The sequence below is a fragment of the Sus scrofa genome, chromosome 3 (genome assembly GCF_000003025.6).
Source record: "Sus scrofa isolate TJ Tabasco breed Duroc chromosome 3, Sscrofa11.1, whole genome shotgun sequence".
Classification (NCBI taxonomy): Eukaryota; Metazoa; Chordata; class Mammalia; order Artiodactyla; family Suidae; genus Sus; species Sus scrofa.
Window position 1 is genome coordinate 79,830,914 of NC_010445.4, and position 17,811 is coordinate 79,848,724.

At 37.4% G+C, this 17,811-nt stretch overlaps 1 protein-coding gene across 2 annotated transcripts in view; it reads right to left on the minus strand.

The window, feature by feature from the left end:
* The window catches only part of COMMD1 (copper metabolism domain containing 1), a 143,655-nt gene that overhangs the window by 60,599 nt on the left and 65,245 nt on the right, over nucleotides 1–17,811 (minus strand). The window lies entirely within an intron of this gene.

Genomic DNA, 17,811 nt, shown 5'->3' on the forward strand with positions numbered 1-17,811 from the left:
TTAACTTCTGAGTCAGTGGTTTCCAGTGAGTCAAATTTGAAGTAATTCTTCCTTAGAACAATTCACAAAATCTGCATGTTCTGGGCAGCCTATAATCATCTGCCAATTATCACAAGCATAATCTGAGTATTTTCTAAATGTTCAGTGTAAGATATATATCAGACAGTTCCCGTTTTCAAAAAAAATAAAATTTAACTAGAAAAATAAGAAACTATATAGTAGAAGAACTTGGAAATTATAAAGGGACATGTAATTGTTAGACTGTGTTATACAAACTAAAGTGCCAGAAAACTATAAAGGAAAAGCTGACCACGTAGTAAAAAAGGCCGTTTCACAGAAACAATAATCAACTAAGTATTGCTGCCAGTGTGATAGCAGATGTTCTCAAAAGCAAATTTAAAGGGAGGTAAAATAATTCAGTTTCTATTTATGTCAGACACAGAAAATCCAAATAAAGATCATGATATAAGATTAACATTCAGAAATCAGTCGCATTTCTGTACACTAACAATGAAATATTAGAAAAGGAATACAATACCTTTTAAAATCCACCCCCAAATATTAAATACCTGGGAATAAACCTGACCAAAGAGGTGAAAGACTTATATGCTGAGAACTATAAAACATTGATCAAGGAAATTAAAGAGGATGCAAAGAAATGGAAAGATATTCCATGCTCCTGGGTTGGAAAAATTAATATCGTAAAAATGGCCATATTACCCAAAGGAATCTACAGGTTCAATGCAATCTTATCAAATTACCCATAACATTTTTCAGAGAACAAACAATACAAAAATTCATATGGAACCATAAAAGACCCAGAACGGCCAAAGCAATCCTGAGGAAGAAAAACCAAGCAGGAGGCATAACTCTCCCAGACTTCAAGAACTATTACAAAGCCACAGTCATCAAGACAGTGTGGTACTGGTACCAAAACAGACATACAGACTAATAGAACAGAATAGAGAACCCAGAAATAAATCCAGACACCTACGGTCAATTAATCTTTGACAAAGGAAGCAAGAATATAAAATGGGGCAAAAGACAGTCTTTTCAGCAAGCGGTGCTGGGAAAACTGGACAGCTGCATGTAAATCAATGAAACTGGAACACACCCTCACATCATGCACAGAAATAAACTCAAAATGGCTTAAAGACAAATGTGACAAGACACCATCAAACTCCTAGAAGAGAACATAGACAAAACATACTCTGACATTAACCTTACAAATGTTTTCTCAGATCAGTCTCCCAAGGCAACAGAAATAAAAGCAAAAATAAATCAATGGGACCTCATCAAACTGAGAAGCTTTTTGCACAGCAAAGCAAACCATTAAAAAAAAAAAAGACAACTTACAGAATGGGAGAAAATAGTTTAAAACAATGCAACTGACAAGGGATTAATTTCTAAAATATACAACTTATACAACTCAATAGCAAAAAAGCCAACAACCCAATGGAAAAATAGGTAATAGACCTGAATAGACATTTCTTCAAAGAAGATATACAGATGGTCAATAGGCACATGAAAAAATGCTCAACATCACTGATTATTAGAGAAATGCAAATCAAAACTACCATGAGGTACCACCTTACACCAGTCAGAATGGCCATCATTCATAAGTCCACAAATAACAAAGGCTGGAGAGGGTGTGAAGAAAAGGGAACCCTCTTACACTGTTGGTGGGAATTTAAATTGGTACCACCACTATGGAAAACAGTATGGAGATACCTTAGAAAACTAAATATAGACTACCATATGACCCAGCAATCCCACTCGTGGGCATACATCTGGACAAAACTTTCCTTGAAAAAGATACATGCACCCATATGTTCATTATAGCACTATTCACAATAGCCAAGACATGGAAACAACCTAAATGTCCACTGATGGATGAATGGATTAAGAAGATGTGGTGTATATATATACAATGGAATATTACTATGCCCTAAAAAGAACAAAATAATGCCATTTGCAGCAACATGGATGGAACTAGCGACTCTCATACTAAGTGAAGTCAGAAAGAGAAAGACAAATACCCTATGATATCACTCATACCTGGAATCTAATATATGGCACAAATGAATCTTTCCATAGAAAAGAAACTCATGGACTTAGAGAACAGACTTGGGGTTGCCAAGGAGGAGGGAGAGGGAGTGAGATGGATTGGGAATCTGGGATTAATAGATGCAAACTACTGCCTTTGGAATGGATTAGCAATGAGATCCTGCTGTACAGCCCTGGGAACTATGGGGTCACTTGTGATGGAACATGATGGAAGATAATGTAAGATAAAGAATGCATATATATATGTGCCCGTGTGTGTGTGTGCGTGTGAGACTGGGTCACTTTACGGTACAGTAGAAAATTGACAGAACACTGTAAACCAGCTATAATGGAAAAAAAAAAAAAAAAGAATCATTAAAAAAAAAAAATAGGAGTTCCCTGTTGTGGCGCAGCAGAAATGAATCTGACTAGAAGCCATGAGGTTGTGGGTTCAATCCCTGGCCTCACTTGGTGGGTTAAGGATCTGGCGTTGCCATGAGATATGGTGTAGGTTGCAGATGTGGCTCGGATCCCACATTGCTGTGGCTGTGGCATAGGTGGGCAGCTGTAGTTCCAATTAGATCCCTAACCTGGGAACCTGCATATACTGTGCGTGCAGCCCTAAAAAGCCAAAATAAATAAATGAATAAATAAAAATCATCAGAATCCCACCATACAAGCCTTTTATTCATGATTCAATGAGAAATCAAATTCTAACTCTTCTTCAGAATGCAAAACCATTTTTATTTTATGTCACCAAAAATCACAAAGTTGAAGGTCTTCAAAAACAAAATTCAATGCCAATGTGGCATCACTAAAATAAGTAATCAGAATTCAGTTTAATATAAATGACAATAGGTCCCCAGAGAAAAAGATGAGTCGACTGAAAGATGATACCCTGGCTCTTCAGTTTAATGTAAAATAGAAAACCAGATGTAAGTTAATCAATTTTTATTATCAACAACTCAGGGGTGAAGCACATTTAGGGACAAACAGTGTTTTTTGATTTGCATCCTACCAATGAGAAATATGCTTCTTAACATGCTATAAGTCAAGCCAATTATTGGAATGGAAAAATATCTATGGTCTTCAGTAACTGAGTTGAGCACTTAAAGAATCAAATATGAAACAGTATCTACTGAAATCATTTGAGTTTCAAGGTAAACTTGATTAAAAAAGAAAAAGTATTCATTAAATATGGTAGCATTTATTTATGACTATTATTATTTGTCTTATATAGATGCCTAGTTCACTAAAATCAGGGCTGACTGTGTCTAATTACTGTGATGATTTTCAAAGAGAAGTAAAGAAAGAAGCCTAAAAGTGAAGGCAACCCAACCTGAGCTGGGGTTGGCAGGTGCGGGGTCAGACTGAGGAAAGTTAGAGGAAAATAAAGGCAAAAAGGAGGCTGATAAATTAGTGAGGGATATGATGCTTTTACATTGGAGCAAGCAAGTTCTCATGCTATAAAAGATGAAAAGGAGAAGACAGTTAAAAGGTCAAGAGACCAAGGTCAATCACTAAGAATCTGAAAAGAGTAGTGAGGTAATAACCAACATGCTGGGAGATGAAGAACTGAGAAAATATCTCACAAAACTTCAAAGGTATACTTAGCCTTTATACACATTTTTATTAATCATTTGGCATTCTAATTAACGATAGTAACTATTAATCCCTTTGTTAATAACTGGTACTTAGGGTAACATTAAAATAAGGAGAATCATCTGTATACATAAATTGTAAACCTATACTCAAAACCTAGGGACCATAAAATAAAAAGTTTTAAGAGGATACATAGTCACCTTGTGTATTGTAACCATGTATTTTTATCAAATTGTAAATTAAACTGGTACTTTCTAAAGCTCAAAAGAAATGGTAATACAATATACTTTGGATATTACCATAAAATATACTCAAACGATAAAGGTTAAAACTAAGGCTACTAAAACATCAGAAATTCTTTTTTTTTTTTTTTTTTTTTTTGCTTTTTAGGGTCGCACCCGAGGCATATGGAGGCTCCCAGGCTAGAGGTCGAATCGGAGCTACAGATGCCGGCCTACACCAAAGCCACAGCAACTCGGGATCTGAGCCTGTCTGTGATCTACACCACAGCTCACAGCAATGTTGGCTCCTTAACCCACTAAGCAAGGCCAGGGATCGAATCTACAACCTCATGGTTCCTAGTCAGATTTGTTTCCACTGCACCACAACAGGAACTCCAAAAGAAAAAAATTTTTTTTCTACATCAGGAAATATTTTAAGTATATAGTATGTTAAGAGAGGAGATAAAAAGTGATGCTAAGAAAAGGGAGGAAAAAAACCACCACCACATATGAAGAATTCTTGCCAAGAAACTGAACCTAAATCTGCTCAAGTCTCTCAATAGTGGTTCTCCACAGGGGGGCATTTTTGCCCCTGGGGCATTTGGCAATGTCTGGAGCCATTTTGGTTGTCCCACTGGGGAAGAAAGGGAGGTGTTGTTAGCATCCAGTGGCTTGAGACCAACAATGCGGCTAGACATCCTACAATCCACAGGGCAACCCCCCACAACAAAAAATTATCCAGCACAAAACAGCATTATTTGGAGTTGAGAAACCCTTCTCTAGATCTAACAGGATGTAGAGGGGTCACAGGAATAGGCTAAATTTAGAACTTCATGGGGATGCAATCAGCAAAATCTGAAACTTGGAAAACTCTACAGGACAAATGACATAATTTCTTAAGCTAATAAATTGTAAGGGAGAAAAACATGAGGGGATCTACAGAGTAACTAAATTAAGTAAGAATCATATCAACCATAGGCAATGTGTGACCAGAACAAAGCACCCTCTTTTTTTTTTTTTTTTTTGCCTTTTCTAGGGCCACTCCCTCGGCACATGGAGGTTCCCAGGCTAGGGGTAGAATCGGAGCTATAGCCACCAGCCTACGCCAGAGCCACAGCAATGCCAGATCTGAGCCGCATCTGCAACCTACACCAGAGCTCACAGCACCGCTGGATCCCTAACTCACTGAGCAAGGCCAGGGATCGAACCCACAACCTCATGGTTCCTAGTCAGATTCGTTAACCACTGCGCCACGATGGGAACTCCACAAAGCAACTTTTTAAAAAAAGTTACACAGTTGGGGAGGTCTCAATATCAGACAGCTGATGATGTTAAGATACAACTGTTAGTTTTCTTCAGATGTGATAATAATAGTGTTTCGGTTATACAAGTAAAGAGAAAGAATTTTTACAGATCACATGCCTTTTGAAATTTGCTTCAAAACAATCCAATTGAAGATTTTGATGAAAACTGAATAACTTCATTAGTCAGTTGAGAAAAAAACTCTCAACATAATGGTGTAATTAAAGCTACTGGATTCTTGAATTATAAAAGATACACATTTACAGTTTATGTAAAATACTGAAAGTTAATTTTTTAAGTAAACTTTTGCCTAATGATTACCAAACATTAAAACTTTAGTGTATCAAATTTCAGAGAAAGCAATCATCTGTCTTCTCTCTGCAAATGACTTCCTTTCCTTTTCCACCAGAAAAATAAGGCCTCGTGGTACACCTCTGCAGGAGTGATCACGCTGGAAACCTTGCCTCTGCAAAGATTCTTATATAAAACCACAACACGAGAGTTATTTGAGCAGCAGAACTCTCCCTGGTAACTATTAGTTCTTATTCTGTTCTTTCTGGCACTGTCACTGGGTCTCTAAAGTAAAGTATTCGAAAGTGAAGACTTTCCACTCCACTGTTTTCTTTAATGCCCAAAACAGGCTAACATGAACTATCAAAACTAGGAACTTAACTTAGTTGCTATTTCTACCCAGTTTTAAATTAAGGCCCAGGACTTCAGCATATTTCTGTTCTTTTTTGTCACAAAATTATGCTAAAAATTTAAATGTCTCCAAAATATGGAAAGCAATACCCATATTCCAACACAGTTCTAAAGGAGGTTTTCTGTTTTATCAGTAACTTTTATCTGACATGGCACACATGACAAAAACACTCCTACACACAGGTATGTTACTAAGAATAAAACAACCATTCTTAATAGAATAATTACCTATGCTCTTGCCAGAAGAGAAACATAAGCTTGAAATATAGGATGCCATACCTAGAGTCCACATAAACCAGAACTTATCTATGATATAATTAGACATATTAAGAAACCACTAGACTACTACTCAGCCACAAAAAAGAACAAAATAATGCCATCTGCAGCAACGTGGATGGAACTAGAGACTCTCATACTGAGTCAAGTAAGTCAGAAAGAGAAAGACAAATACCATATGACTTCACTTCTATCTGGAATCTAATATATGACACAAATGAACCTTTCCACAGAAAAGAAAATCATGGACCTGGAGAACAGACTTGGAGTTGCCAAGGGGAAGGGGGAGGGAGTGGGATGGATTGGGAACTTGAGGTTAATAGATGCAAACTATTGCCTTTGGAATGGATAAGCAATGAGATCCTGCTGTATAGCCCTGGGAACTATGTCTAGTCACTTGTAATGGAGCATGATAATGTGAGAAAAAACAATGTATACATGTACATGTAACTGGGTCACCTTGCTATAGAGTAGAAAACTGACAGAACAGTGTAAACCAGCTATAATGGAAGAAATAAAAATCATTACAAATGGGAAAAAAAAAAGGAACCACTAGACTACATTTTATTAAGGTTTAAGGATTTAAGGTTTTAGGCTAGTGACTTCTGAGAAAATTATGAATAATAATGGTACATGATATCATAACAGTACTAAGATAATGGTTTATCATTAAAGAAGTACAAAAAGGATTAGATAATACACAAAACAAAGTGTTACCAAAATAAGTAGCAAGAGAGAACTGGAAACCCCAAAAAAGAATTCTAACAAAATTAAAGGAATTATAGGTGACAGTGGTAGTAGATAGTCTGCCAAAGGAATGAATCTTTTACTTTAATCATTTAGTTATTTTTCAAATGTGACAGACACCATGATACATTTATATATATATATTACATATCTTATATATATTCATATACATAATATACATTATATTTAACCTCAGAATAACCTTTAAAAGTATAAGTATTTAAGTATTTGATATTATATTTAACCTTCAGAATAACCTTTAAGAGTGTAAGTATTTATTTTATGAATGATAAGCCTAAGGATCATAATGGTTTATAGTTATGAGTTGGTCAACCAATATTAGAGGTAGAAATTAAGTTCAGGAATGGAAGTATCCAGAATCTATCATCTTTCTCCTATACCTTTCATGACAATATCATCTCCCTAGAAAACACAGGAGCCTTGGCATCAAAGGGTGAAGTATACCCCCAAGAGAGACTAACCCTAGGTGGCTAAAAGTGAGGGAGAGCACTGGTCACACAGCAGAGTAACTTGATGGATTGCCGAGTTATGACACAAGGTCTGACTGACCTTAAGCAAGCCTGTGTCTGAATTCCGATTCTATCTTTCATTGCTAAGGATAAGAATGGTACATTCCCACTAGGCTTTTCCTAACCTGTCAGAAAGCAAATGATATCTTTTTAAAAATTATTATTATTGGCTTAGCATACTTTTCTACTATCAACTAAAAAATGTCACTTGCCATTGTTCTACAAGAATGAAGTCACTAGCCACTGCAGTCATCAACCTTTAACATACTCTGAAGAGAATTCTGGGTGGAGATCAGGACTGAGGCACTCTGTGCTATGGGGAAAACTGGCAGAACAAGCCTTCAGACAGGTAGATATTTTCAGGAGAAAATTTTATGAATTTTTTCTATCTTCCTTATACCAAGAAAAGCACTGAAATCATTAATGGAGACATCTGCTCGTCGTGACTACAAGCAACCTTCTTGTACCTAGCAGTAAACTTCTACCGAGATGTGTGCTTGTACCTCCCTTGATTGTAGCCCTAACCCCTTCACCAAAATCATAAATACTGACCTCCCCTGCTACCTCTTCAGAGCAGCTCCTTAGAGCTGTCTCCCAGGCTATAGTCCTCAGGAAGTCCCCTAATAAAACTGAACTCACTCATGGTGTGTGTTTTTTTTCAGTTGACACTTGGTTGAGAGGAAAGAAATCATAGATCAGAATGGTATTAGATTAGTTCAGGTAGAAAATTATATTTTAATAAATATTCTGAATTTTCAAAATACCATGTTGATAAGGTAATTCACATTAATTATATTAGGTAACATCACATTACACACTTATGGAAGCCTACAACCAAAGAACATTCTTAAGAGACTAGACAGATAGGGAAAGGTCTTATTTAAATTTATACAGGCCCTGAAGAAGTAATAGCCTCTGAAATACTCATAGATAACTTTAAAGTTCATCCCAACAGATTTAATACAAGATTCTTTCTTTTCTGGGCCACACCTGTGGTATATGGAGATTCCCAGGCTAGGGGTTCGAATTGGAGGTGTAGCTGCTGGCCTACACCACAGCCACAGCAATGCGGGATCTGAGCCACATCTGCGACCTATACCACAGCTCATGGCAACACCAGATCCTTAACCCAATGATATGGACCAGGGATCGAACCTGCATCCTCATGGATGCTACTCAGATTTGTTTCTGTTGAGCCACAACAGGAACTCCCTTCATTCAATTTCTTAATTAACATTTTCCTTATTATTAACCTGATGCAGTATAGCATTTTCTTGGTCACAAGCCAAAAATGAATTACTCGAGCCTTTCAGCCTTTTGTATGATATTTCAAAATAAACAAAGAAACATTTTATTAAAATGATTAAGAATAAAAGCAATCAAACTTAGCTACTAACACTGACTTTGGAGACTGAAGACCCATGGTTTTAGCCTCATTCATCACCATTTCTCTTTGATTCCAGGTTCGTAGAGAAGTTTACCTTTTATTAATGTGGCTAAGTCACTCTTAGATTTGATATTAAAAGAATGAGCAACAAAAGGAAAAAAAAAACAAGTAAACTGGACTTCATAAACATTAAAAACTTTTGTGCATTAAAAGGACATTATCAAGCACATGAAAAGACATCATACAGAATGGGAGAAAACATTTGTGAATCATATATATAATAAGAGTTTAATATCAAGAATATAAAAAGAACTCTTAAAATTCAACAACAAAGTGTTCCCCCTGAGGTGCAGCTGGTTAAGGATCTGGCTTTGCCACTGCTGTGGCTCAGATATGATCCCTGGCCTAGGAACTTCCATTTGCTGTGCCATATGCAAAAAAAATAAATAAATAAAATAAATAAAAAAAAAGTCAAACTTTAGTCTTTTTAAGTATGAATGACTTTAACACATAACATTCTTTTCTATAGGAGTCATTTCGACACTCACACTTTATGGCCACTGAGGGCAAATTATGCAGAGATGCTTTTCAACTTTGCTTCTATGATGGTGTTTTCATCCTTCAGCTTAATACAAAGGCTAATGTCATAAATTTTATGATTTAAAAGATACTGAACTCATTGTACTATCTTGGCAACTTCCATGGAAATCTAAAATTATTCAAAAAAAGTTAATCTGGAATTCCCATTGTGGCTCAGTGGGTTAAGAATCCAACTAGAATCCATGAGGATGTGGGTTCAATCCGTGGTCCGGTTGCTATGAGCTGCAGTATAGGTTGCATGTGTGGCTTGGATCCTGCGTTGCTGCAGCTGTGGCTCTGATTCAACCCCTAGCCCAGGAACTTCCATATGTTGCAGGTATGGCCTTTCTTTAAAAAAAAAAAAAAAAAAAAAGAGTTCCCATCACGGCGCAGCAGAAATGAATCCAACTAGGAACCATGAGGTCTCGGGTTTGGTTCCTGGCCTCGCTCAGTGAGCTAGTGGGTTAAGGATCTGGTGTTGCTGTGAGCTGTGGTGTAGGCCAGCAGATGTAGCTCTGATTTGACCCCTACCCTGGCAACTTCCATATGCCATGGGTGCGGCTCTAAAAAGAAAAAAAAGTTAATCTAAAGCCAAAAAAAAAACCCACCACACCTATTTCAGAGACTTGATAAGAGAAATGAATGACTCAATGCATAAAATATGTTTAAACCAGTACCTGGAACATTGTAAGGTTATAATAAATAATAGCAGCTATAGTCATTCTCATATTAAACACTCAATAGATATTTGCTAAATGGATGAAAACTAAAACATACAATAATGAACCATCAAGAGCTGATTTCAGGAGTTCCCGTCGTGGCTCAGTGGCTAACGAATCCGACTAGGAACCATGAGGTTGCGGTTCGGTCCCTGCCCTTGCTCAGCGGGTTAACGATCTGGCGTTGCCGTGAGCTGTGGTGTAGGTTGCAGACGTGGCTCGGATCCCGCGTTGCTGTGGCTCTGGCGTAGGCCGGTGGCTACAGCTCCGATTGGACCCCTAGCCTGGGAACCTCCATATGCCGTGGGAGCGGCCCAAAGAAATAGCAAAAAGACAAAAAAAAAAAAGAGCTGATTTCATTAATTCCATACCTATTATACTGTGGTCTCATTACTTCCCAGCAAAAATAAACTGGACACATATTTACTTTTTTTAAAAAAAATTTTATTATAGTTGACTTACAATGTTCTATCAATTTCTGCTGTACAGCAAAGTGACCCAGTTATAAATATACACACATTCTTTTTCTCACATTAACCTCCATCATGTTCCATCACAAGTGATTAGATATAATTCCCTATGCTATACAGAGGGATCACTTTTTTTAAAAACAGAAGTAATGGTGTACAAGTCAGGGACTAGGTTATACAATGCACTATGGCTTCCTGCTTGCTTTTTCTTTCTTGGATCACCCTGTGGGAGAAACCAGCTGTTATAATGTTACTTAATGGCCAACAACTGGAAAGGAGCTCAGGCCTCTTCCAACAGCCATGAATGAGCCTGGAGGCAGATCCTCCAGCCCCCTTCAAGCTGGGATGGCTACAGCGTTGGCCAACATCTAGTGCACCTCACGAGGGACCCTGAACTAGAATCACTTACCTAAGTTGCTCCCAAATTCCTATCCCAACTCCTATGTGTGATAATAAAACGTTTGTTGTTTTTTAAGCCCCTAATTTTGTGGGTAATTTGTTATGTAGTAGCAGATAACACATGAATTCTCTCCCTTAACAAGTCACTCAAAAATTTATCAAGCACCTACTTTAATATTTTGAGGCAATAGGGGATACAAATACTAATGATAAACTGTAGGCTTCTTGAAGGCATAAACAAGGTACTGTAGTGGACATATACTGGTTTTGTTTGTCCAATATGCCTAATTCATTTAGGAAACTATTCCCTGTGGTATCAGATGTCATTCTACACTTTACCTTACCCATGGTTAAATAGCTGGGCAAATACTGCGAGTTAAATTACCCTAATTCCTGTAAACAGTGACTTCTCAATGGGGAGCCATGTGACCTAAGCAGGGAAAATAAGAATTTCAGCATTTAGTCTCTCTCTATATATGTATGTTAGGAAGAGAGAAATACCTCTTTCTACTGGTACTGCTAAACTGAAAAGAAGTCTGGGCTTGACAGTCATCATTTTACCTCTAGAGGGAGTAAGTCTGTTTACAGAATGACATGAACAGCACCAGAGAGCCAAAAGATACCTGAAGCCAGAAACCATGTTTGAGCTTCCTAAGTATATAATCTGCTGACCTCCTTTTTTGTGTAATTAAGTTAGACACTAATATAGGTGCTTTGTTTTTCATTTTAAATACAAGTTGTATGAAACGCTAAAGAAAGTTTCAAATATCCTGAGAATTCAGATTATCTGATCCAGTTGAGGTAACGAGGAAGGAATTCATGGCAGAGATAATCAGTACTATGAACTCTAAAGAAGAACAAAGATTTAACCAAATGAAAATGGGAATGGACAAAGAACATTCTCTAAGTAGCAACAGAAAAGAATATGCATGTATGGAAAATACAGTCCACTTGGTTTGACTGTACAATATAAACAGGTGGTAGGGCATGAAAACCTTAAATTATATTCCTAGAGGGCTAAGCTGTTTTCTCTACACTCAGAGAGTGTGTGAGGGGGAGTTCTCTATCACAGGATAACTGATCAAACTCATTTTGTGACCAATATTGTTTTGACACCACCATTCAATCAGCTATGTACTCATCAGCTTTATCAGCATAATTAAGTTCTTGCTTCTCTTCTGTAACTACAGACTATTAAATGACTTAGTAAAATTCAGATATACTTCCTCTATTACTGACTTTCTCTAATCTGCTTAGGTTAATAACCCTGGCAATGGAAAGGACATGGAACTTAACTGGCAGTTAATCTGGGCTGATTTCTAGTGACTACCACTCATTATAATTGCCATCTGTATCCTGGGTGATACCACTGAGCTCTCTTTAATTATTGACAGCTATTTATAAAGTTCAGAAACATGATAAACCTGAAACTTAGCTTCTAAGTTCAAAAGGTTCACTTTGTTTCCTCAATTGAGAAATCATTTTTTAAAAATCCATCCAAAAGCATTAAGAAAGGCCTTACACCACATACAAAAATTAAATCAAAATGGATCAAAGAGCTAAATATAAGAGCTAAAAGTATAAAACTCTTAGTAGAAAATGGGAAAAGTTTCATGACACTGGATTTGATAATTGCTTCTTAGACATGACACTAAAAGCATGGGAAACAAAAGCAAAAATAGATAAACTGGATTACATCAAAATTAAATTTTTTGTGCATCAAAGAATATTATCTAGAGAGTGAAAACACAAACCACAGAATGCAAAAGAATATTTGTAAATTATCCTTTATCTGATAAAGGATATCCAGAATATATAAAGAACTCCTATAACTCGACAATAAAAACAATCATTTAAAAATGGGCAAAGGGGAGTTTCTGTTGTGGCTCAGCAGTTAACAAACCCAACTAGTATCCATAAGAATGAAGGTTCGATGCCTGGCCTCTCTCAGTGGGTTAAGGATCTGGCATTGCCAGAAGGTGCAGTGTAGGTCACAGACGTGGCTCGGATCCGGTGTTGCTGTGGCCATGGCATGGGTCTAATTCGACCCCTGGCCAGGAACTTCCATATGCCACAAGTGCAGCCCTAAAAAGAAAAAAAATAAAAATAAAAATAGGCAAAGGACCCGAATAGACACTTCTCCGAAAAAGATATACAAATTGTCAATAAGCACATGAAAAGATGCTCAACACCACTAATCATCAGGGAATGTAATTCAAAATCACAAGGAGATCCCACTTCATATACATTAGGATGACAATTAAAAAAAATAAGAAGGAAGAAAGGAAATAACAAGTGATGATGAGAATGTACAGAAATTAGAACCCTCATGGATTTCCCTTTTGACTCAGCAGTTTAAGGACACAGTGTTGTCACTGCAGTGGCTTGGGTTGCTGCTATGGTGAAGGTTTGATCCCTGGCCCAGGAACTTCCACATGCCATGGGAACGGGCAAAAAGAAAGAAATTAGAATCCTCGTGCACTGCTGAGAAGAATAGAAAATTGTTACAACCACTGTGGAAAACAGCTTAGCAGTTCCTCAAAAAAAACAAACAGAATTACCACACAATCTTGCAATTCTATTCCTAAGTATACACCCTAAGAAGGGACGCAAACAAGTATCTGTACACCGTGTCCATAGTAACATTATTCAGAAAAACCAAAAGATGGAGACAACTCAAATGTCTATCAACAGATTAATGGATAAATAAAATATGCAATATACATACAGTAGAATATCATTCAGCCTTCAAAAGGAATGAAATTCTGACACAAAGCTACAATATGGGTGAATCTTAAGACATTATGTGAAGCAAAATAAGCCAAATACAAAAGGGCAAACACCATATGATTCCACTTATATGAGGTACCTAGTAGAACAGGCAGATTCAAAGACACAGCCAGGGATTACCAGGGGCCAGAGAGAAATGAGAATGGGGAGTTTGATGGGTGCAGAGTTCCTATACGGGATGATGAAAAAGTGACAGAGAATGGTGATGGTTACACAACATCATGAATGTAATTAATACTACTGAACTGTATACTTAAAAATGGTTAAATGGTAAATTTTGTTATGTATATTTTATACAATTTACTTTTACTTTTTACAATTTTACTTTTTAAAGTGCTAAGGAGTTCCCGTCATGGCTTAGTAGTTAATGAACCTGACTGGTATACATGAAGATGAGGATTCGATCCCTGGCCTCACTCAGTGGACTAAGGATCTGGTGTTGCTGTGAGCTGTGGTGTAGATCACAGACAAACTTGGATCCCACATTGCTGTGGCTGAGGCATAGGCCAGCAGCTGCAGCTCTGATTCAACTCCTAGGTTGGGAACTTCCATATGCCTCGGGTATGGTCCTAAAAAGACCAAAAAAAAAAAAAAAAAAAAAAAAAAAAAAAAACCTAAGAATGGGCTTGGTTTAGAGGCCTTCTACATTCATCTTGGCAGGAGAGCAGTGGCATGCATGGAATAAAGTCCTCAGCCCACCAACCGGTACACAATATTAGACCAACACAAGCAGTTTCAACACTGCTGGGCAGGATACACAGCTATCCTGTATTTAGCGCAAAGGACTTAACATCCAAAAATTGTTTCCAAGTTCTCTTAAGGCTTGGTTTCCTGGCTTCCTCTCCAGCACCCCATCTGTCCACAAGAACAGAACCAGAGAGCCTTAATGGCAACAATCTAAAGTCCAACACCAGGGGCTGCCTGCTGGCAGGCACTAATCTGAAGCTGAGGACTTCAGCAGTGACAAAGCCCTGTTCCCACAGGGTCAATGAGTTTGCAAAGATAAACATTCATGCTGCTCTCTTCCTCTTTAAATCTTTATATCAGGTAGAGCCTCCTTGCCTTGCCACATGCATCTCTCACCAGTATCCATCTTAATAAATCTATTTCTTGTATATTAAAAAAATCTTTATATCAAAGCATTCTATACATACAGAAAAGGGCATGTCATAAGAAACAATGACTTTCTTAAAGCCAACTAGGAAAAATTTAAGATCAATAATCTCAAATGCATCTCTTCATAAACTGGGAATTTAAAAATAAAATTACTTCAGCGAAAAGCATTTTCTTAACTGCTAACCAATAAATAATTTCTTTCATTTTTTCCCAAGTGGAATGGCTAGTGACAGCTATCAAAACACTCAAGTTGTAGAGTTCCCTTGTGGCCCAGCAGGTTAGGGGTCAGGCACTGTCAGTGTAGAAGCTGTGGTCGCTGCTGTGGTGCAGGTTCAATCCCTGGCCCAAAACTTCCACATACTGTGGGTGCGGCCAAAGATAAAGAAAAAACCTAAGTTGTATATTAGATAGTCAACTTAGCAATAAGACTGCTAAACAAAGACTAGGGTTACCAATTTATACTAACATATTCATTAAAAAAAAAGTTATCCCCTATTTACAGTTTCTTTGATTTTCTACATCCTTCCAACCCATATCAAAGTAACTCATCTACATTAAAACATTTCTTCTATGTGTTCACTTCTCTCCACCTTGACTGCTAACTCTATCTCTACCTTCCTAGCTAATATCTCACCTGGACCACTATAATAGCTCCCTATAAATGTTCTGCTGGCTTCACATTTTTTTCCTTTTGGTGCTACACTGACTTTTATTAGTTATCCCTGGGCTTAACAAACTTTGAATTATGTTACAAGTAAATTTAAAAAAGGAAGGAGGAGTTTCCTAGTGGCTCAGCAGGTTAAGGATCTGGCGTTGTCACAGCAGTACCTCAGGTCTCTGATGTGGTATGAGTTTGATCCCTGGCTCTGGAACTTCCACATCCCACAAGGTGGCCAAAAAAAAAAAAAAAGAAAGAAAAAAGAGAAGGAAACTGTCATAATTGTGGAACAGAGGTAGAAATGTGAGATGAAGCTTGTCAGAAATCCACATAACCCCATTTTGAAGTTGAGTACTTATTTTTGGCTCTGTTCATTCTGGATATCTAATTTTGCTAACAGAATGAAGGATGAAGTTCTTGGGTTTTTTTGGTTTTACCTCAAGACTCCATCTTACCTAACTACTATCACACAGAGATTTGGAAGCAAAAGAGAATAGCTTTTAATGTGCAAAAACCCAGTTCCAACCTTAGTGATTTTTTTTCTGGGATCTCAGTATCATGGCTTCACTATTGACTACATTATAATCCATCCTTCACATGTGAATCAGTGATCCTATGAGGACATAAATCACATTACATCAGTCCCTTGTTTGAAGCCCTCCAATCATTTCCTATTATACCTAGAATAAAAATCCAGATTTCTTACCAACGCCAACTTCTTACCTTGGCTGTTCCCTCTGCATGTACTTTGTGCTCTCAGATCAGCTTGCCTCCTTAGAGAAGCCTTCCCTCTCTCAAACAAAAGTGAAGGTAGGATCGGAAATTTCTTAAAGCTTTTCAAGTGAGCCTGATACACAGTGATGCTGAGAACCACTGACGTAAATGAGTCTTGATTTTGCTTACACCAATTTTTCTGTCAATTTACTTCTCGGTATTTCTTATTGTCTATAGTTTGAGAAACTGGAAAACCATGTAGGAAGTTGCTTTTTAAAAAATGGCAATCATAAGGAACTTGTACTAAACCAGTGCCAAAAGTCACACCTATGTGCTAAATGCAAGGGTTATATTCATAAATTCTAGAGAAGTCATACTACCTATTTCAACTTTGTGGTTGTTCTTATTTCAGGACACTCAATTCTGAATCAGAGTTGAAGTCAGAGAAATCAAATGCAAACATTACCTCCTCAGAACTGCCTTCTTCAACTTCCTGGGTAAAGAGCCATTTCCTAGAGAAGACAGCCTTAGCCTCTTCAGTCTTTGGTATTCTTTCTAACAAATTACTACTATTTTTCATTTATCATCAGCTCCTTAGGATAAGAACTTATTCATGGGAGTTCCTGTTGTGGCTCAACAGAAACAAATCTGACTAGTATCCATGAGGATGCAGGTTCAATCCCTGGCCTCGCTCAGTGGGTCAGAATCCGGTGTTGCCATGAGCTGTGGTGTAGGTCACAGAGGTGGCTCAGATCCTGCATTGCTGTGTTTGTGGCGAAGGCCAGCAGCTGTAGCTCCAATTCAATACCTATCCTGGGAACTTCCATATGCTGTGGGTCCGGCCCTAAAAAGCCAAAAAAAAAAAGGAAACTTGTCCATATTGTTCACTGATATATTCTCAACACTTACACGGTACCTGATACATGGTAGATGCTTAGTAAAATAGTGAATTATATGATCATTTATTCATTGAACAAATATTTACTAACCATCGTGTGACAAGCTACATCCTAAATTTCTGAGGATAGAACAGTGAACCAAACAGTAATCCTTGCCCCCTTACATGCTAATGTGAAACATAGACAAGATTAGTTAAGTATGATAAAATATATAGTATGTTAGGTAATAAGTGACAAGGAGAAAAAATAAAGTGGAAAAAACTAATCTATGGTGATGAAAGGTAGATCAGTGATTGTCTAGGATTTGTGAAGAGAGAAAGATGGACTGTACAGGAGAAGGAGACTTTTCAGGGATGATGAACATGCTGTCTTATGACTGCTGTGATGGTTTCACAAGAGTATAGACCAGCCAAAATTAACTGGACACTTCAAATGGATATAGTTTGTTGTATGGAAATTATAGCTTAATAAAAGTTTTTTAAAAAAATAAAGCAGAAAATGGAGGAAGAAACTTTTAGAGAGGTGGTCTTATGGAGAAGGGGAATTTAAAAAAAAAAAAAAAAAAAAGACATCAGGAAAGCAAAAAGGCTAACTCTGCAGACATCTAAATCCAGAGAGAGGGAACGACAAACGCACAGACACTAAAGAGGGAGC